Source organism: Scylla paramamosain, chromosome 40 (assembly GCF_035594125.1).
Source record: "Scylla paramamosain isolate STU-SP2022 chromosome 40, ASM3559412v1, whole genome shotgun sequence".
NCBI lineage: Eukaryota > Metazoa > Arthropoda > Malacostraca > Decapoda > Portunidae > Scylla > Scylla paramamosain.
In genome coordinates, this window is record NC_087190.1 from 9,619,104 (window position 1) to 9,640,981 (window position 21,878).

Below are 21,878 nucleotides of genomic sequence, written 5' to 3' on the forward strand. Positions count from 1 at the left end.
TGACCTGCACAACCACATCACCTTCCCCACTCATCTATTTGGCTCCTCTCTCAATCCCATGGTGATGGATTTTTCCCTCCCACAAGGTGCACTGCTCATCATTGGCTCCCATTGGGAGCTAAGATCACAAGGCAGTCTTCACCAGGATGCTCCTGAGGAGACATCAGGACAAGAGAACCACCTGCACCCTCTGGCAGTAGGAGGAGGTCGACTGGGCAGGTTTTTGCCATCACCTGTCATATGCTAGTGGTGCACAATGAGTAGCAGTTTCCCTCGCAGTATATTACAACAGGTGTATCACAGGGCAGTGTGTTGAGGCCACTGCTGTGGAATGTTTATATTAATGACCTGCTGAGCCTCGTTCCCAAATCCATGGTGTATGTTGATGACATCACCATGGCATTGGCCTTCAACCCTGGGATGGAGGATTCCACGACATCCCACCTCAACACCACCCTCCGCCACATTGAGGAATAGGGAACAGATGGCAGGCCAGATTTGCTGCCGAGAAGACATAGCTGCTTGTGGTGTCCAGAGGAAGCAGCAAGATTCGTCTCTGGTTCACTGGACAACACTGATGCCACAACAAGAGATGAAGATCATAGGGGTCACTTTTTTTTCTTTTTTTTTGTGTGTAGGAGGGACACTGGCAAAAGGCAACAAAAATCCACAAAAAAAAAAAAAAAAAGCCAACTGAGATGTCAGTCCCTGAACAGGATCCTAAGCATTAGTAAAAAATTGCAGGATAATTGTCTTGAAACCTCCCTCTTGAAGGAATTCAAGTCATAGGAAAGTGGAAATACAGAAGCAGGCAGGGAGTTTCAGAGTTTACCAGACAAAGGGATGAATGACTGAGAATAATGGTTACCTCTTGCATTAGAGCGGTACACAAAATAGGGATGAGAGAAAGAAGAAAGTCTTGTGCAGTGAGGCCGCGGGAGGAGGGGAGGCATGCAGTTAGCAAGATCAGAAGAGCACTTAGCATGAAAATAATGGTAGAAGATAGCTAGACACGCAACATTGCGGCAATGAGAGAGAAGCAAAAGACAGTCAGTTAGATGAGAGGAGTTGATGAGAAGAAAACTTTTGATTCCACCCTGTCTAAAAGAGCGATATAAGTGGAGCCGCCCCAGACATGTGAAGCATACTCCATACATGGACAGATAAGGCCCTTGTACAGAGTTAGCAGCTAGGGGGGATGAGAAAAACTGGCACAGACATCCCAGAATACCTAACTTCATAGAAACTGTTTTTAGCTAGAGATAATATGCAAAGTTTCCAGTTCAGATTATATGTAAAGAACAGACCAAGGATGTTCAGTGTAGAAGAGGGGAACAGTTAAGTTTCACTGAAGAAGAGAGGAAAGTTGTCAGGATGGTTGTGTCAAGTTGATAGATGGAGGAATTGAGTTTTTGAGGCATTGAACAATACCAAGTTTGCTCTGCCCCAATCAGAAATTTTAGAAAGATCAGAAGTCAGGCATTCTGTGGCTTCCCTGTGTGAAATGTTTACTTCCTGAAGGGTTGGACATCTATGAAAAGACATGGAAAAGTGCAGGGTGGTATCATCAGCGTAGGAGTGCATAGAACAAGAAGTTTAGTTTAGGTCATTGATGGATAATAAGAATAGAATGGGTGACAAGACAGAACCCTGAGGAACACCACTGTTAACAGATTTAGAAGAACAGTGACCATCTACCACTGCAGCAATAGAACGGTCAGAAAGGAAACTTGAGATGAAGTTAGAGAGAGAAAGATAGAAGCCATAGGAGGGTAGCTTGGAAATCAAAGCTTTGTACCAGACTCTATCAAAAACTTTTGATATATCCAAGACAACAGCAAAAGTTTCACCAAAGTCTCTGAAAGACTCAGTAAGGAAAGTCAGAAGATCACCAGTAGAGCAGCCTTGACGGAACCCATACTGGCAATAAGACAGAAGGTTGTGAAGTGAAAGATGTTTAAGAATCTTCCTGTTCAGGATAAATTCAAAAACTTTAGATAGGCAGGAAATTAAAGCAAAAGGACAGCAGTTTGAGGGATTAGAACAGTCACCCTTTTTAGGAACAGGCTGAATGTAGGCAAACTTCCAGCAAGAAGGAAAGGCAGATGTTGACAGACAGAGCTGAAAGAGTTTGATTAGGCAAGGTGCAAGAAGAGAAGCACAATTTCTGACAACAGTAAGAGGGGCCCCATCAGGTCCATAAGCCTTCGAAGGGTTTAGGCCAGCAAGGGCATGGAAAACATCATTGCAAAGAATTTTAATAGGTAGCATGAAGTAGGCAGAGAGTGGAGGAGAGGGAGGAACAAGCCCTGAATTTTACAAGGTAGTTTTTAGCAAAAGTTTGAGCAAAGAGTTCAGATTTAGAGATCGATGTGATAGCAGTGCTGCTATCTGGTTGAAATAAAGGAGGGAAAGAAGAAGAAGCAAAGTTATTGGGGATATTTTTGGCTAGATACCAGAAGTCATGAGGGGAGTTAGATCTTGAAAGATTTTGACACTTGCTATTAATGAAGGAGTTTTGGCTAGTTGGAGAACAGACTTGGCATGGTTCTGAGCAGAAATATAAACTGCATGAAAGTCTGGTGATGAAAGGCTTAAGTACCTTTTGTGGGGCACCTCTCTATTGAGTATAGCACGAGAACAAGCTGTGTTAAACCAAGATTTGGGAGGTTTAGGTCAAGAAAAGAGTGAGGAATGTATGCCTCCATGCCAGACACTATCACCTCTGTTATGTGCTCAGTACACAGAGATGGGTCTCTGACATGGAAGCAGTAGTCATTCCAAGGAAAATCAGCAAAATACATCCTCAGGTTCCCCCAACTAGCAGAGGCAAAATGCCAGAGGCACCTCCACTTAGGGGAATCCTGAGGAAGGATGGGAGCCATAGGACAAGATACAGATACGAGGTTGTGATCAGAGGAGCCCAACAGAGAAGAGAGGGTGACAGCATAAGCAGAAGGATTAGAGGTTAGGAAAAGGTCAAGAATGTTGGGCATATCTCCAAGACGGTCAGGAATACAAGTAAAGTGTTGCACCAATTGCTCTTCAACTAGCAAAGTTGAAGGCTAGTTCACCAGGATGGGCAGTGAAGAGAGAGGAAAGCCAAAGCTGGTGGTGAACATTGAAGTCTCCAAGAATGGAGATCTCTCCAAAAGGGAAGAGAGTCAGAATGTGCTCCACTTTGGAAGTTAAGTAGTCAAAGAATTTCTTATAGTCAGAGGAGTTAGGTGAGATGTATACAGCTCAGATAAATTTAGTTTGAGAGTGAGTCTATAGTCATAGCCAGATGGTGGAAAACTTGGAAGATTCAAGAGCATGGGCAGAAGAGCAGGTTAAGTCATTGCGCACATAAACACAACATCCAGCTTTGGATCGAAAACGAGGATAGAGAAAGTAGGAGGGAACAGAAAAGGGGCTACTGTCAGTTACCTCAGACACCTGAGTTTCAGTGAGGAAAAAATGAGATTTAGAAGAGGAGAGGTGGTGTTCTACATATTGAAAATTAGATCTTAGGCTGCGAATGTTGCAGAAGTTAATGAAGAAAAAATTGAGGGGGGTGTCAAGACACTTAAGGTTGTCATCAGGAGGACATTTGTGGTCCCTTCCCCAGATGGGGACTCCAAGGCTGGTGTAGGAGTCACCATGAATTATGAAATTTTGAGTGAAGGGTGTGTGTGTTATTAGGTGCTTGCAGTTTTGTGTGGAGGAAGAGAGTTGTCTTTAGAGGGCAGGCTGTGACTACCCGCTTGTGTTGTGAGACACAAAGGGAAACGTTCAGTGAGGTCACAGCTGGGTTTAATGATAAATTCACAGTACCCCCTCATCCAGTGCTTTAGACCTCACCAGGATGGTCAGCGAAGGGAGAGGAAAGGCAAAGCTGGTGGTGAACACTGAAGTCTCCAAGAATAGAGATTTTTGCAGAAGGGAAGAGTCAGAATGTGCTCCACTTTGGAAGTTAAGTAGTCAAAGAATTTCTTATAGTTAGAGGAGTTCGATGAGAGGTATACAGCACAAATGAATTTAGTTTGAGAGTGATTCTGTAGTTGTAGCCAGATGGTGGAAAACTCAGAAGATTCAAGAACATGGGCACAAGAGCAGGTTAAGTCATTGCACACATAAATGCAACATCCAGCTTTGTAGTGAAAATGAGGCTAGAGAAAGTAGGAGGGAACAGAAAAGTGTCTACTGTCAGTATAAGTGTCTTAAAAACTTCCCTCTTCAAAGAGTTCATGTTATAGGAAGGAAGAAATACAGAAGCTGACAGGTAGTTCCAGAGTTTACCAGAGAAAGGGATTAATGACTGAGAATACTGGTTAACTCTGCATTACAAAAGTGGACATAATAGGGTTGAGAGAAAGAAGTCTTGTGCAGCAAGGCCACATGAGGAGAGAAGGCATGCAGTTAGCAAGATCAGAAGGGCAGTTGGCATGAAAATACCAGTGAATGCAGTAGAAAATACCAAAAGATGCAACATTGTGGCAATGAGGAGAGGAGTTGATAAAACAAAAAGATTTTGATTCCACCCTATCTAAAAGAGAGCTATGAGTGGAACCTCCAATACGTGTGAAGCATACTCCACACGTGGATGGATGAGGCTCCTGTACAAAATTAGCAGCTGGGTGGGAGGGGTGAGAAAAACTGGCAGAGATGACTCAGAAAACCTAATTTTAGCTAAAGATGAAATGTGAAGTTTCCAATTTAGATAATAAGTAAAGGACAGATTGAGGATATTCAGTGTAGAAGAGGGAAACAGATGAGTGTCACTGAAGAAGGGGTAGTTATCTGGAAGGTTGTATTGACTTGATAGATGGAGGAATTGAGTTTTTGAGTCATTGAATAATAAGTTTGCTCTGCCCCAATCAGAAATTTGAAAGAGATCCGATGTCAGGAATTCTGTTGCTTCCCTGCGTGAACTGTTTACTTCCTGAATTGTTGGACGTCTACAAAAAGACAAGGAAAAGTGCAGGGTGGTATCATTAGTGTAGGAGTGGATAGGACAAGAGATTTAGAAGATCACTGATGAATAATAGGAAGAGAGTGGGTGACAGGACAGAACCCTGAGGAATACCATTTCATATATTTAAGAGAAGAACAGTAACTGTCTACCACAGCAGCAATAGAATGGTCCAAAAGAAAACTTGAGATGAAGTTTCAGAGAGAAGGATAGAGGCCACAGAAGGGTAGTTTGGAAATCAAAGCTTTGTGCCAGACTATATCAAAAGCTTTTGATAAGTCTAAGGCAAGTTTCACCAAAATCTCTAAGAGAGGATGACCAAGACTCAGTAAAGAAAGCCAGAGCAGCCTTGACAGAACCTATACAAGTGATCAGACAGAAGACTGTAAGTGATAAAAGTTTAAGACTTAATCTTCCTGTTGAGGATATATTAAAAAAGTTTAGATAAGCAAGGAATTACAGCAATAGGATGGTAATTTGAGGGATTAGAACAGTCACCCTTTTCAGGAACAGGCTAAATATAGGAAAACTTCCAGTAAGATGGAAAGGTATATGTTGATAGACAAAGCTGAAAGAGTTTGAGTAGGGAAGGGGCAAACACAGAGGCACAGTTTCAGAAAACAATTGGAAGGACCCCATCAGGTCCATAAGCCTTCCAAGGGTTTAAGCAAGGGCATGGAAAATACCACTGCGAATGATTTTAACAGGTAGCATGAAGTAGTTAGCAGGTGGAGAAGAGGGAGGAACAAGCCCTGAATTATCCAAGGTAGTTTTTAGCAAAGGTTTGAGTGAACAGTTCAGCTTCAGAAATAGATGAGATGATAGTGGTGCCATCAGGTTGAAGTAAAGGAGGGAAAGATGAAGAGGTAAAGTTATTTGAGATGTTTTTGGCAAGATGCCAGAAGTCACAATTGGAGTTAGATTTTGAAAGATGATTTTGACAATTTCTATTAATGGAAGAGTTTCAGCTTTTGCTGATTTTCCTTGAAATGACTACTGCTTCTGTGTCAGAGACCCGTCTTTGTGTGCTGAGCGCATAATGGAGGTGATAGTGTCTGGCATGGAGGCATACATTCCTCACTCTTTTTCTCGACCTAAACCTTCCAAACCTTGGTTTAACACAGCTTGTTCTCGTGCTATACATGATAGAGAGGTGGCCCACAAAAGATACTTAAGCCTTCCATCACCAGAATCCCATGCACTTTATATTTCTGCCCGGAACCATGTCAAGTCTGTTCTCCAACTAGCCAAAAACACCTTCATTAACAGAAAGTGTCAGAACCTTTCAAGATCTAACTCCCCTCATGACTTCTGGCATCTATCCAAAAATATCTCCAATAACTTTGCTTCTTTTTTCCCTCCTTTATTTCAACCAGATGGCACCACTGCTATCACATCTATTTCTAAAGCTGAACTCTTCATTCAAAGCTTTGCTAAAACTCTACCTTGGACGATTCTGGGCTTGTTCCTCCCTCTCTTCCACCCTCCGACTACTTCATGCTACCTATTAAAATTCTTCACAATGATGTTTTCCATGTCCTTGCTGGCCTAAACCCTTGGAAGGCTTATGGACCTGATGGGGTCCCTCCTATTGTTCTCTGAAACTGTGCCTCTGTGCTTGCACCTTGCCTGGTCAAACTCTTTCAGCTCTGTCTGTCAACATCTACCTTTCCTTCTTGCTGGAAGTTTGCCTACATTCAGCCTGTTCCTAAAAAGGGTGACCGTTCTAATCCCTCAAACTACCATCCTATTGCTTTAATTTCCTGCCTATCTAAAGTTTTTGAATCTATCCTCAACAGGAAGATTCTTAAGCATTTATCACTTCACAACCTTCTATCTGATCACCAGTATGGGTTCTGTCAAGGCCACTCTACTGGTGATCTGGCTTTCCTTACTGAGTCTTGGTCATCCTCTTTTAGAGATTTTGGTGAAACTTTTGCTGTTGCCTTGGACATATCAAAAGCTTTTGACAGAGTCTGGCATAAAGCTTTGATTTGCAAACTACCCTCCTACGGCTTCTATCCTTCTCTCTGTAACTTCATCTCAAGTTTCCTTTCTGACCGTTCTATTGCTGCTGTGGTAGATGGCCACTGTTCTTCTAAATCTATTATCAGTGGTGTTCCTCAGGGTTCTGTCCTGTCACCCACTCTCAACTTATTATTCATTAATGATCTTCTAAACCAAACTTCTTGTCCTATCCACTCCTACACTGATGATACCACCCTGCACTTTTCCACGTCTTTTCATAGACGTCCAACTCTTCAGGAGGTAAACATTTCACACAGGGAAGCCACAGAATGCTTGACTTCTGATCTTTCTAAAATTTCTGATTGGGGCAGAGCAAACTTGGTATTGTTCAATGCCTCAAAAACTCAATTCCTCCATCTATCAACTCGACACAACCTTCCAGACAACTATCCCCTCTTCTTCAATGACACTCAACTGTCCCCCTCTTCTACACTGAACATCCTCGGTCTGTCCTTTACTTATAATCTGAACTGGATACTTCACATCTCATCTCTAACTAAAACAGCTCCTATGAAGTTAGGCGTTCTGAGACGTCTCCGCCAGTTTTTCTCAACCCCGCAGCTGCTAACTCTGTACAAGGGCCTTATCTGTCCATCTATGGAGTATGCTTCACATGTCTGGGGGGGTTCCACTCATACTGCTCTTCTAGACAGGGTGGAATCAAAAGCTTTTCTTCTCATCAACTCCTCTCCTCTAACTGACTGTCTTCAGCCTCTCTCTCATTGCCGCAATGTTGCATCTCTAGCTGTCTTCTACCGCTATTTTCATGCTACCTGCTCTTCTAATCTTGCTAACTGCATGCCTCCCCTCCTCCCATGGCCTCGCTGCACAAGACTTTCTTCTTTCTCTCACCCCTATTCTGTCCACCTCTCTAATGCAAGAGTTAACCAGTATTCTCAATCATTCATCCCTTTTTCTGGTAAAGTTTGAAACTCCCTGCCTGCTTCTGTATTTCTACCTTACTATGACTTGAATTCCTTCAAGAGGGAGGTTTCAAGGCACTAATCCATCAATTTTTGAGTACTGCTTTGACCCTTTTATGGGACTGGCATTTCAGTGGGTTTTTTTTATTTGGATTTTTGTTGCCCTTGGCCAGTGTCCCTCCTACATAAAAAAAAAAAAAAGCTAGTTGGAGGCTAAACTTAGCATGACTTGGGCTTTTTTTTTTCATATCTGAAATTCTTCACCGAATTTTGACAGACACATGCAGTTCTTCCTCGACAGACAGAAGAAAATTTCTTGACTTGCTTTTAATGACAGTGAGGCATGAGGAAGCTTGTTCAAAGAGCTGAAGTAAACTATCCAACGCTTTTACTAAGATGACAGGGTACTCTTTCTTTGCTGAAATCCGAAACTTGTCAAGTGATACTTCATTAAATTTAATTTTCAAGGTTCAATCACACTGTAGTTAACTTAGTTTTTCCTCTCCTTGCAGACAAAGTAGGTTTTCTGTAGTTGGTGAGAACTCAGTGAAGGGGTTTCTCATCCAGTCATACATATCTGATGACAAGGAGGAAAAGTACTTATAAAGTTTTTCTGACAGTAATCCCAAATGACTAGTAATTAATGGAATGACATTTTCATATTGTCTTAGTTTGAATCTAAAGTAGGGGGTGGAAACATTCTGGCATTTCCTCTTGAAAGGTGCCTTTCCAAACAGTGAGTTTATTCTTAAATGCAAGAAGTTTGTGGAAGTCAGAATGTTTTCTTTCACATCCTGCATGTTTGTGTGGAAGTTATTTAAATGTTGATAAGTATCTGCTAAATATGCTAGTTTCATTTACCAGTTTGTAGATTCAAGACATTCACAGAAACTAGCTTTATCATTCTTTTTGAAGAAAAGTAGCAGTTCCTGTCACAGCTCGAATACCTTTGTCAAAAGTTTACCTCTCAAAAGCCATCAAGCCTCTGTGTGCAGGAAAAGCATCACATGATCTTTTTGCCTGTTTACACACAACCTTGCAAACATGCAAGACTTCAGAGGGTGCTGCTTTATAAATATGACCATGTTCACAATTATATCAAGGACTTGTTTTAAATCATCCCCAATAGTTCTTAAGCCAGAACTTCTTGGTGGAGAAAGCAGCGACTTGTTATGATTTCAGGTTTTTTTTCTTTCAGACATGATACAAAGCCTTGTACTGAGCCAACCACTGAGGGAGCGCCATCAGTGCAGATTCCAATGCTTCAGTTCCATGACAAACTACAAGATTCCAGGTAAGAAGACAAGATGTTGAAAATGTTGTGGCCTTTGGGAGGTTCTGGCAGTTCCTTACAGTAAAAATAACTTTCCAATATTTCACCTTCATTTTCAAATGAAAAATGGTGGAAAAATGGTGACCTTAATGATGAGATAGCCAAATACAGAATGACAGTTCACCTGTTTGGGGCTACATCATATCTAAGTGTTGCTAAGTTTGCACTTAAGAAAGCTGAAGATGGATGTGGATCTGATGTAGCCCAGTTTATAAGAAATAACTTTTATGTTGTTGATGGTTTGAAGTCAGCAGCTACAATGGATGAAGCTATCACTCTTATTCAGCAGAGCAAAGAATTATATAACAAGGAAGTTTAACCTTCAAACAACAAAGATGTATTAGTTACAACTTCTCCTTGTGAGAGAGCAGATGGAGTTAAAAGTTTGGATTTTAGTAAGAATGACGACACACTGCCTATAGAAAGAACTCTGGGAGTTGAGTGGTGCACAGAATCTGACACATTTCAATTTAGAAGCTGAAAGACAAGCTACTCACCAGGAGAGCAATGCTGTCAACAGTGAGCTCTATATATGATCCATTAGGTTTAGTGTCACCTCTCATACTTAGAGGAAAACACACAAAGACCAACAGGACCATCATAGAGAGGCCAATACATAATCTAGTATTGCTGTTAAAAGGTGATGCATCCCCACTAGAACATCCTCACCAAGGAGCCAGTATAACAAAGTATTTATTGTGTGCTAATACTAGTTTTAACATACATACTGTTAATTTAATTACATAATTTAGGGGAGCCATGTTACTGTATGTATGTACTGTGTGTATGTACCTCACATCACTATTCATCTATAATCATAAGTGAAATGTTCAATAGGTTCCTACTTACATGAAAACATATACGAAAGTATCAGTACTCAATTCTATATGAAGCTTCGAGCCAATGCTCACCTGTCAGTGGAGTGTGGCGTACCCATTTATCGCTTGCAGGCATCACTTACAGCCTAGTCACATTCACACAAAGAGGGGGCGGGAAGGTCACCAAGGTAAATGTCTTACTTTTGTAGTAGAAACTGAATGCCATAGTGCCAAGTTGATTGCATGTGTTGTTTATGAATACTGTAATATGTTGAAAGTGTTTTATATCAGTGTATAATGTTATCTTATGAGAAACTGAAACTGAGAACTTGTTTGTTGTTCTTACGGTCATGCCTACCTCATCAATAAATGTTGGAGAGAATTGCCTTTCCTTGACCCCACAATAATTGGTGTGGTCAGTAAAACAGATCACCTGAGAACTAATTAAGGCCTGCCAGTGTAGCTACATGGGGTAGGTCCAACTTGGACCATCTCCAACTCAGACCATTCAGAATTTTTGAATTACCAACTTAAACCATCATGTCAACCAACTCCGACCAACTTGAACCATCATTTATCTCAAACACATTCATGTTTTTCAAGTCACTGGTTCACTGGATTAAAAAAAAATCTTGAACAAATAAAGTACAGGGTTAAGGTATTAGTGTTCCAAAATTTTGTTACTGAAAATTCAATTTAATCTAATTTAATAAGTTATCCAGCTCAAAAAGTTACCATGTCTATTGCTACTTTAACCATAATAAGTTAAGTAACCAGGTGTTACAACCATCACTCTAAACAACCAGACCTGAACCAGCATTTATTTCAACTCAAACTCAAGATCCAAACCTTAGGTGAATTATCCAAATCATTTTGCACCCTCACTCATGTCCAGCCCAGGTTCCATTTCTACACCGTATAAGGCAGATCATGGGCAAGTGTTTGGTGTACCTGAACATAGAGTGTCCCTATTCGAGAAGGCAAAGGATGCAATACAATAAATTAAACAAAGTATCTGGAATCTTAAATAGTGGTAAGTGGTCTAATTCTTTTTATTATATGAATTAATTAATTTTGCAGGAGGCATTGCTGTGTGATGGATGAAGTTTTGGCAACACAGAGTTTGTGAGACCAACATTACAAGGGAGGAGTATAGAAAAGCAGTAAGGGGTCTGGAAGTAAACTGGAGGTATGCCACATGATCTTCTGTACAAGGTCATGATTGTGACATTCTCATTGAGTATGACACAATGAACATCAGTGCTGACTGCTCTGCACAAGCATTGGTGGAAGATCTCACATATGAAAAGTATCTGCATCTTCACAAAGAGGGAAGCAAAAAACTTACAGATGGTCATGGTTATTTATACACTTTTAAGAGGAAAACAAGTGTTGGTGTTCACTGGCAATGTGCAGTGGGCAATGAAACTGTTAACTGTGGAATGACAATCAAGGAAGTAAACATGTTTATCAGAAGACCCAATGAACATTCTCACCCATTAGAAGCATGCCCTGTGACCACAAGTAAGATGTCAAAGTTAATTAAAGAAAAAGCAATGAAGGATATGTTTCGGCCAGCATTAGAAATTGTGGAGGAAGTAATGCTTGAAAAACACTGATCCAATACAACCATGCCTACTGCTTTGCTACCTGCCACTGTAAATCTCACTCATCTGGCAAACAGAAAGCAGAGAGCTAACAGACCTGTGGAGCCCATTGACCTGACTTTTGAAGTCAATGAGGAACACATACCACCTAACTTTCTTCAATATGATATAAGTGTAAGGGACAGACATCACTTAGTATTTGCAACACAAAAACAGCTTCAGTTACTTGCTAAAGTAAAAAGATGTTATGTTGATGGAACATTCAAAGTTGTGAGTGGCCCTTCACACAGCTTTTTAGCATTCATGCATTCATGTAATGTGATGCAAATGTAAAGCAAATGCCCATTTTATTTGTTCTAATGTCTTGTCAGATACAGAGAGACTATAAGAAAGTATTCAGTAGAACTAAAAAAATCCTGGATGGACAATTAAAAGTAAAACAAGTAATACTCAATTTTGAGGCAAGTGTTAGGTGGGCTATCCCAGATGTTTTCCCAGATGTGGTTATATGTGGTTGTGCCTTTCACTGAGGACAGGCAGTTTGGAAGGAAGTCCAAGAACTCAGCCTTCAGTCTGCCCACACAAATGAGAATAAAATATACAAATTTTTAAGACAATCGCTTTCTCTACTATGTGCCAGATGAACATGTAGGACTATTTTCAAGATTTTATAGAAAAGCAGTTGAGTCACAACCACTTTTAAATCTTTTAGAGTACATAAACACTACTTGGATAAGGTCTGAGATATGGCCTCCCAAAGCTTGGTGTGTGTTTGCTAGCAGTATAAGAACTAACAGAAGGCTGGCATTACAGATTGGATTTGAAAGCACATCAAGGCCAAATAAGTTTTTATTCTCTCATAACACTATTGCAAGGTATATAACACTCCACATACAGCTATCAAATGATAGAAAAAAGTTGCAGCACCAAAAACAAAATACGCCAAGCAAGATGGACAAATAGTCAAACTTTGGGATGAATTTCCTCAAGGCCGTTGATCGGCTAAAAACCTGGTGAAGGCTGTTTCTCATTTCACTCATGTGAATGCATGAATTTTTATTGTTTTAATAAACCTTTTACAACTCTGTTTTTTAACTATATTTTAACTTTTATTTGCTTTTAACCTTGCTTTACATCTTTGTATTTGTTTTAAAACTTTTATACTTTAATTTCTCAACTACATTTTAATGTCAATTCCTTTTTAACTTTATTTTACATCTTTATATTTGTTTAACAGCTTTTATATTTTCATTTTACAACTACATTTTAATTTTCATCCTCTTAACTTTATTTTTTTTACTTATTTTAAAAGTTTTTATAATTTTATTTTCTAACTACTAGATTTCATTTTTCTTTCTTTTAACCTCCTATTTTGTCTTTTGCAATTGTTTTAAAACTTTCATACTTTGATTTTCAACTACATTTTAATTTTTATTTTCATTTAACCTTATTGATGAATCACAAACTATTATTTGAATGCATGAATTTTATTGTTTTAACCTTTTGTTTTAACCTTTTGTTCTATTTATTGATATCTAGATCTGATCCAAGTTGGTCCACTATTGTGGCCCAAGTTGGTCTACTATTGTGGTCTGAGTTGGTATATTGTGGTCCAAGTTGGTGGCAGTCTAGCCCAAGTTGGCAATGGTCCAAGTTGGGGCTGAATTGACTACATAGCCCAATACATGATAATGGGGGCTTGATTCCTCCAATCTAATCTAAGAGAGGAGCTACAACCCTCTCAACAACCACAAAGGTATTGTTTTAGAAGAGGACCATAACACTTTACACATTTGAGAATAATGTTTTTGATTACTTTTATGGATACTGAGAAACATACTTTACTGAAGCTTCCATTGCAAATTAATAGTATCATGATATAAGGAATTTTTGTTAAGTGATGCAAATTAGCAGTGTTCACAAACACATTCTTCTTCTTCTTGTGATCTGTAATTGTGGCTACCATAATGGTACAATGATTTTTTTTAATGTGAAATATATGTAGTTTGCTAGGTTAGGTTAAGCTAGGCTGGTATTTCCTGCCCATCCCGCTTCCCAAGAAGCCTCCAAGATCGTAGGGGATGAGGGAAGGCAAAATGAAATATTCTGGCATGTTTTATGCTCAAAATCATCTATAACATAAAAATCCAGTGATAAAATATCATAGTTTTGTACTCAAAATGCAGTTTGGTCCTACTGTAAACATTTATCCCCACAAACCTAACAGTGTAAGAGTTTTTTTTTTTTTTTTTTTTTTTTTTACTGGATGAGGGAGGCGAATACAGGTTATCTATATGATACATGATAGTACAAGTTTGCTACTTGATATCAACACATAATGAAAGACAAAGCCACTCTCCTCTCAGGATGAAACCACCAGGCCAAAAAGCCTCAGGTGTCTAAACACTGACAGCTGCAGGGTTGGTTAGTGGCAAAACTTATACCAAATAATCAAGCCTTATTCCTTTTTCATGAATTTAATCCCACACATGATATCTTTCTCATTCCCTTCCTGTCTCTCTATGGTGAGGGCTTACCAGATGGAAGCTTGGTGATGGAAAAATTCAAATTGTTGTTGCTGTTTAGGGCCACGGCGAGGTATTATTATACAAGTGCACCCGCCTCACAGCACAAAAAAAAAAAAAAAAAAGCTCTCAGTGAAGTACCTGGATCACATATAACACAGTTGTGTGTATCTTTACCACCGCAAATTGTTCATTCCTGAGATATTCATTTTTATCAAATTTACTGCTAATGTAGGATAGATCTGGTTACGTTTAATTATGTTGTTTACTTAGGTTAAATTGTTATTTTTTTTTTTTTATGAATTTCTGCTTGTTTACGTGTGCGGGGGTATATAAGAAAAAAAAAATTTGCAGCACAAATTCATTCAAAGCACATCAAAATCTACCAGAAAAATGGTAAATTTATAGTTTAAGCCAATGTCCCCAATCTCTACCCACGGCCCACGGCGTTATTATTAATTTCCGACAAGTAGTGTAATCATTAGAAATGATGTGAATAGTGAGAAGAACAAAATGAGGTAGGTTATTACCACGTAGTGTGTAATGGCTTAAACTATAATAAAACCAGAAAAATGTTGGTTCCTCCGAAAATATTGGATAGGTGCATTTATATAAATTTAAACACGGCTATTCTACGTACCACAGTATCAACCAATGAGGTTATCACAGCGGAACAGTTGGTCTGTCTTCTTGGGGAAGGCACAGATGAGGCCGATGATAGCAGATTATCGGGTGTGGTTGACGCCAGCGGCCGCCAGCAGAGCAGCCAGGCGAAGGTGGTGACGTCTTATGCAAGGAGTTGAGTGCTTAGTCGTATATACAGCAACGCAGAGCAGACAGCCTTCTTCTTCTTGGGATAATGATGTCGTTACCGACTATATACACATCCTGGTGAGTTTCAGTCTAGGGAGCTGTTTAGTCCTCTTCAAGAAGGCACATGTAAGGCGTAAAACTGTGGATCGGCGAGGTGGAGGGATGTCAGTGGCGACCTATAAGATGGGCAGGTCAAAAGTGATAACGTCTACGGCGAGCAGCTGAGTAGATTGGGCTTTACTTCCAGACTCGTCTGAATTCAAAACACAGAGAGATTATTACTATAAAATTATTGGTATCATAAACAAATAAACAAACCATATGTCGGACAAAACTATTTTTTTCTGATAACTTTTTATACGTTTTTTAAATAATCTACCATCACTTTCTGTAGCAAATCACTGTTGTCATTTTGCCCATCCCCTACCATAAAAAAAAAACAGAGGGTATATATTAAGAAGAGTCGTGCGACCCTATTCCCCTAAAATAAAGCTAAAATAGAGCCAAATACTGACCCTCACCACACAAAAAATAAGTAAATAAATAGGGAGCTGTACTGTTACTGCTGCTGTTCTTGTTGTGATATCTTGATTTTAATCTGGATGCTACAGCCAGCTCGCGATCACTCATGAACCAGGCCTTTGGATTGGCAACTCCTGTAAAAGACAAACACACACAAAATTAAAAAATAAAGAAGAAAAAAAAAAAAGAGGAAAACCGAACAATGTCCTTTACACTAATTGCCCCTACATCTGGCACCCCACATTAGGAGTCTTTTTCAGTTCCCACAAGGGCTTAGAATTTTTAGCTCTTCAGAGCTCCACCCACTTCACCACTGAAGAACAGACCAGCGGAGGAAAAGGTGTCGTACAGTTTATTGGCAATGTTTCCCCCCACAGAGATCGCAGCTGTTGCGTTTCAATTACGATTTATGTGAGCTTCCCCTGAAAAGGCGGATTGGTGGTGGGACCATTTTCTTTGTTACTTAGGACAGGTGTATTTAATAATTACTATAGATTTCCTTTGTTCATTTAATATGTTCAGTCTTTGTTTGTAATATGATTTTTTGTAATATGATTTTGATGCCTTTGTACATCCAATTTGAAATGAATATGCAATGCTGGTGTTTGCCACGTGAGGCACTCGCCACGTCACCTGCCAGTGGTGTACTCGGGGCTGCCTCGGGAAAATAAAGGATTCGCTGCTTGTATGCCGGTCTATTCGTTACTCCTCCTCCGTCTAAGGACGCTTTGTCTTCATCAATGGTGTCTTCATCATGACGTTGGCCCTGCCTGATAAGCTTTGGGGGCTAACAGCAGCAACCTTACCAATTCGCTCCTTGAACTTTATGCTATTTAGAAGTGAATTGCTGGTCTTCCATGCTTTTTGATATTGTCAGTTGAATAAAAGTAATCATGAGGCTGATTTTTTTGTTATTTATTTATTTTTATTTATTTTATTTTTTTCTGATCGAAGGAAAGGGACACGCAGACACACTGGTTATTGTTGTTTAGTGGTTGTTACATTTAAAGAAGAGGCATATAGTAATATGCCGCAGCCTGGTTAAGACATTAAAGGTCAAAATAATGCCTGATGTTGGCCAATATGACTATAGTAAAAACTAGTAGTAAAAGTTGCTGCATGGTACTGTACATACAACAGTTATGAAATGAAGTGTCAAAGTGTCTCTTTGCTGGTATTTTCACACTATTTCCGCGTTTTGGGTGCGTTCATCTCTTAGATATCCCTAATTATTATTCTATTTAGTCTAGGCAGACTGCAAATATTATAATATAGCGAAATGTTCTCTATTATTAGCGATTATGGGATGGAGTAAGGGGAAACTGCGATGCAGGGAGCACTTCTAGCAGCTGTTCAGGTCACACATCATTCACTGGGCGAGAGCGATTCTCTTACACCGGGTCCTCAGATTCCGTTCTGTTTTATTTTGTGTATCGCCTCTTCAGACCTGTCCCACTTCATCACCTGAGCGAAGACAAGCCACTCTAGAGTATTTTACTGTAAGTTGGTTGTATCAGTCATGACCTCACACTGCATTATGGCATTGTACCAGCACAATGATGTGTTGAAAGTCATGGTCCAAGGCAAGAAGGCTATTCAGACACCTTTACCTACCTTGCCAGAATGTCGCATCCCGCTGGAAGGCTTCCACGTTCATTGTAAGCAAATGTTACTATTCACTTAATTTGAAACAATTCACGCTACACAGTTTTAATAATGATTTTCACTCATGACTGACTTGTATGCAGATAATTCTGTATGTTCGAGATTTTATTGAAAAAAATACATGCAAATAGACTTGTTTTCACCTAACATGTTTGCATTGCTACCTGTGAGTGCCTGTCTTTTGTTCCGCCCCATTCCCCGCCCACAATTTTTGTAAGCACTTAGAAAGCTTGCCGTCCGGAGAAGTTATAAGATTCCGAAGCTCCCAGGAGACCTGTAAGAAAAGAATGCGTCGGAAAATGCTTGTTTCCAAGGCGCTTGCGAAGAACTGAAGAAGACACCTATGGAGATGAAAAAGGTGCGCACGGAGTAATATATTCCCTTGGTTTACAAGGCACCTGTAAAATTCATGTTCCCGGTTTCTGCTGGGCCAGTCACATGAAAATCACAATCGCAAAATATTGTAGATTAAGAGGAAATGTGTCAGAATTGATGATATTATGTATTTTGAGAGAAATTCTTTGTTAATATTTAGATCCAAAACTTATTAATAGACAGTGTTAGAATCTGAGAGTACGTGGAACCATCAGCAAAAATGTTCAATATTTTGTGAATGTGGAAGGGTGATAAACTATTAAGGATATTGCAACATTATGACTTACAGCTGTGGGGGAAGAACTCTTTTTGTGTGGGCTGTGGATACTATATAAAGGTTCGGTGCATATTTCACATCAGACGTGATGGAGTAGTGGCATGGACACTGCAGCAGGAATTAACTGGTTGTCCAACTACCTGTTTGTTAACTTCAACTAAGGCAGGTCAGTCAGATGTTTGTTTTTGGTTAGGTATACAGCATTACTCTCGCCATGACACTAGAGTTGCCTATTTTCAATCAAATTTGTTGTTTCCACATACTAGAAGTTGATCGATATAATTTGGAGCTTTAAGTGGCACGGACATGTCTTTATTCTTACTGTCGTCTAGATTAGATTTAGATTCAGATTAGTTTATTGACCACAACAACCCGTACAACTTACTTTAGAGAATGGGTCCAATACAAATAAACAATAATTGTATAACAGGAAACAGAAAAATAAGGAAATTTGTAACAATGTTCAGGCAGCACGTTTCAACATAATCAGCAAATGTAGAGTCCATATGTATATCTAAAATAATTTTTACAGCATTAACCAATGTTATTAAACGTACTGTAATCAAACTGAAACTACAGTCTAGGTATTATACACTTCCAGTATTCTATAGATTATGGCACATCTTTCAGCATCACTAAACACTTCTAAAGATAAGTCTGGTATTTTCTGAAAGTTGTATGTGCCTCGTAGATGTTGAGTGAGAACGCAATGTTGTGTAACATGTACTTCTGCCTCTATCTGGCCACATGCACAAAGTCTTTCTTCTAAAGGTAGCCTTCCGCATCCTCTTCTGTTCCATCTCCCCACTTCTACTGCCAGGGAGTGTGCTGCCATTCGAAATCTTGTGAATGCAACTCGGTGTTGCTCTTCAACATGAGTTTTGGCTTTGTACACAGAATGGACGGAAAGATCTGGATTTATCTCTATACGTTTTACGTTTAGAGGACGCTGAGGTACAAATGTTTGCCTTTAACTCTCTTAAGCCTTCAGATATATCATTCAGATATATCATTCTCAATGTGCAACAAATTTTTTATATAACCCATGGTTTGATAACGATTTTCCATGGCAATATTAATTGACAATACAAATGGATCATCCTGCATTTTCTGCCTCTCCTTCCACATCTTAGAGAAAAAGCGTTTCTGCTTACTCTTAACTAACGAGTACAGAGGTGGGTATCCAGCCTCTACATAACAAACACCATTACAAGTAGTTAGTCTTACATCTAAGAGACACTTTAATGACCAGTTGTATAACTTTGTTATCGGTCTCAATTCCGCATTCAACCAAGACTCTCATCCATATAAAAGAGTTGACATAAGACAACCATCAAAGACACGTTTTTTTTTACTTGAAAGGGAATATAATTATTCTTCCTTAGGAAAGAAACAAATTTCATGACGTGAGCTACCTTGTCATCGGCGTGAGTCCTAACTGATGACGAGACTGATCCGTCAGACTGATCTCAAGTAAATCCCACCAGCTTGTTGATGAATACTGTCTCGTTGTCCTCTGCTGTACCGTGTATCACGAAAAACTTGGTCTTAGATGCATTCACCTTCATACCGTATTCATCACAAAATCGCTTTAACAAAGACAGCTTCCTAATCATTCTTTCACGAATTGTTGAAAGCAGTGCAGTGTCATCCATTAGAATAAGAAGATGTAGCCATTTTAAAAAACCATCATCATCACATTTCTCTTTCAATAATTTAATCAAATCATTATTATTCATATATTATGAAAAGCAAACAGGACGTAGGGGACCCTCAACAGACTCCCAAGGTGGTAGCAAACACTGCAGTACCAATGACATTTCTCAATCTATACATTGCACAAATAACACCTAATAAAAGCATCCCACATCCCAAACGTTTCAAAATCCTTATCAGAATATGTCTTGTCACCAAATCATATGCCCGGCTAAAATCAACAAATGTAACAAATAACTTTTCTTTTCTTCCTGGCTAAATCAGTGGAAACTCACAGTCATAATGTGCTCAAGGCAGCCGTGTCCTCTCTGTGCCCCTGCTTGTTCCCGATATGGTACAAACCACTGCTCTAACCTTGAACAAATAACCATATCAAACAATTCAGAAATACTATTAATTATACTAATACCTCTGTAGTTTTTTTGGTCTCTCCTGTCATCCCTCTTATGTATAGTGACAACCTTAGCTTTGATCCAGGAACTAGGATATTATGCCGTGGTAAATATCCCATTAAAAAGTGTAGTAATAAGCATTAGCCAGTGAGCGGATAACAATTTGAGCACGCCTGGTGCAATACCATCTGGACCACAAGCTTTGTCTGCGTAAACTTCCTAACCTGAGCATTGACTTCACAAAGGGTGATCCGATGGTCTAATACAAGGATCGAGACAGACGAACCTCGGTATTCATCAGTAGAATCATTCCTGACATCCCTCATAAGATCTCCATAAAACTGTTTAAACTCATCAGAAGGTTTAATATCTATATGAGCGTGATCTTGCAAACATCCCTTCCAACTGATGGCTTGCCAGACCCGTTTGTCGTCCCTGTCCTGCAGCAACTTTTCCCAGCAGCCCAGGACGTTTCTGCTGTTGCTGGCACCACGACACACCTCTCCCACGCCACGGCTACGTCTGGCACACTCATATAGGACATCAGACATTTTATGGGCGAAACTATTGATATCATTAACATCCTCATAATCAGACACATCAACATTCATAATGGCACGAAATATATCGCCATCAGCTGAGGAAAACTTGATGGGCTTGTGTGCCAATAGTCCACGCTTCTCATAATCTGTCAACACAGCGTGACCACCAAGGTAACAAGCTCGCATGTACAAGAGTCTATATTTATGCCTGGAAAATGAATATCAGTACTAATAGGAGCATGATCTGATGGCAAGCACTTAATTTTATGTACAGAAAAGGATTGAACATAATTTAAGGCTTCGTATAACATACACACATCAAGCTCAGAAATCGAACTCTCACCTTTCCGATAAGTCATTTCACTCTTATAGTGGTTAGCTGGCGTCTTAAGGTTGTTCAGAACCAACATTTTATTAATGCTGCACAATATAGATAACAAGTAAGCATTTTTGTTAGGAATGTTATTACAGACAAAAAATCGAGTACTGGCAAACGTCAGCATTCTGTATCTCACTTCGTGCAGGTAACTCACAAACTCTTTTACCAAACCTACAGTTCATGTCACCAATGATGAGATACTGATTGTCATCTTCACGAATCTTCTCATGAATGGCTGCGAATGATTCATGAGTGAAATATTCTGAGTCATGCGGAGGAATGTAACAAAAAACTAAACATAATGTTAGGGATACACCGCAACTTCAACCATACTTGATCAATATTACTGTAATCAACACTAGTTACGTGACGAGCAGTGGCGGCTTGTCAATAGGGACTGCGAGACTGCAGCCCCCCCAGGTGGATTTCTAGGATTTACGAAAATAATGTTAATTTATTATTGTTTGACTATTATTCACATGAAAACACCAATTCTCATATGTTTATATGAAAAAAAAAATACTGCAAAATAATGAGGAAGTACGGAAAATATTTACTATTTAATGATACGAAAGCGGGGAGAAATGGGGGGAGGCTTCCCGGGCAGAATGGCGAGTGTGGACTGCGTCCAGCACAGTCTAGTCTCGGCCGTTGTTGTGGCTAGGTGAGTGTTCTTGCGTCGGTCTTAATTTCGATCGTGTTTTTCAATTTGGCAGGGATGATTTTAAAATATTATTGATCAGTGATGGCTTGTGCTCAATCTTGATTATCATAGATGGTGTAAAATCACAGAAACATCGTATAAAATAGTATTTTTTTTCCTTTCTCAGGTAGGCCTACCAGTATTTTGCAATGGCATGATTTCAATAGAGAAGATTTCTATGAATAATATGCCAAGTTTAAATGAAAAAGTTATTGATCTGTTTGCACAAAACAGGAACAGGAGAATGGACTTCCTTTTCAAATAGCCTAAGCCAGCACTAAGGAAGTCAAGCATTTACTGTTAGGA

General features: G+C 39.5%; 1 protein-coding gene across 3 annotated transcripts in view; it reads right to left on the reverse strand.

The window, feature by feature from the left end:
* LOC135092388 (uncharacterized) overlaps positions 1-15,271 on the reverse strand; it is a 120,149-nt gene extending 104,878 nt beyond the window's left edge. For 2 of the 3 annotated variants that reach the window (XM_063990851.1, XM_063990850.1), the window contains exon 1: positions 14,829-15,270. The gene's annotated coding sequence lies outside the window, so the exon portion shown is untranslated. Of the gene's footprint in view, positions 1-14,828 lie in introns of all 3 variants that reach the window. The other variant, XM_063990853.1, reaches the window with a different exon arrangement.
* Positions 15,272-21,878: the final 6,607 nt, after the last annotated feature.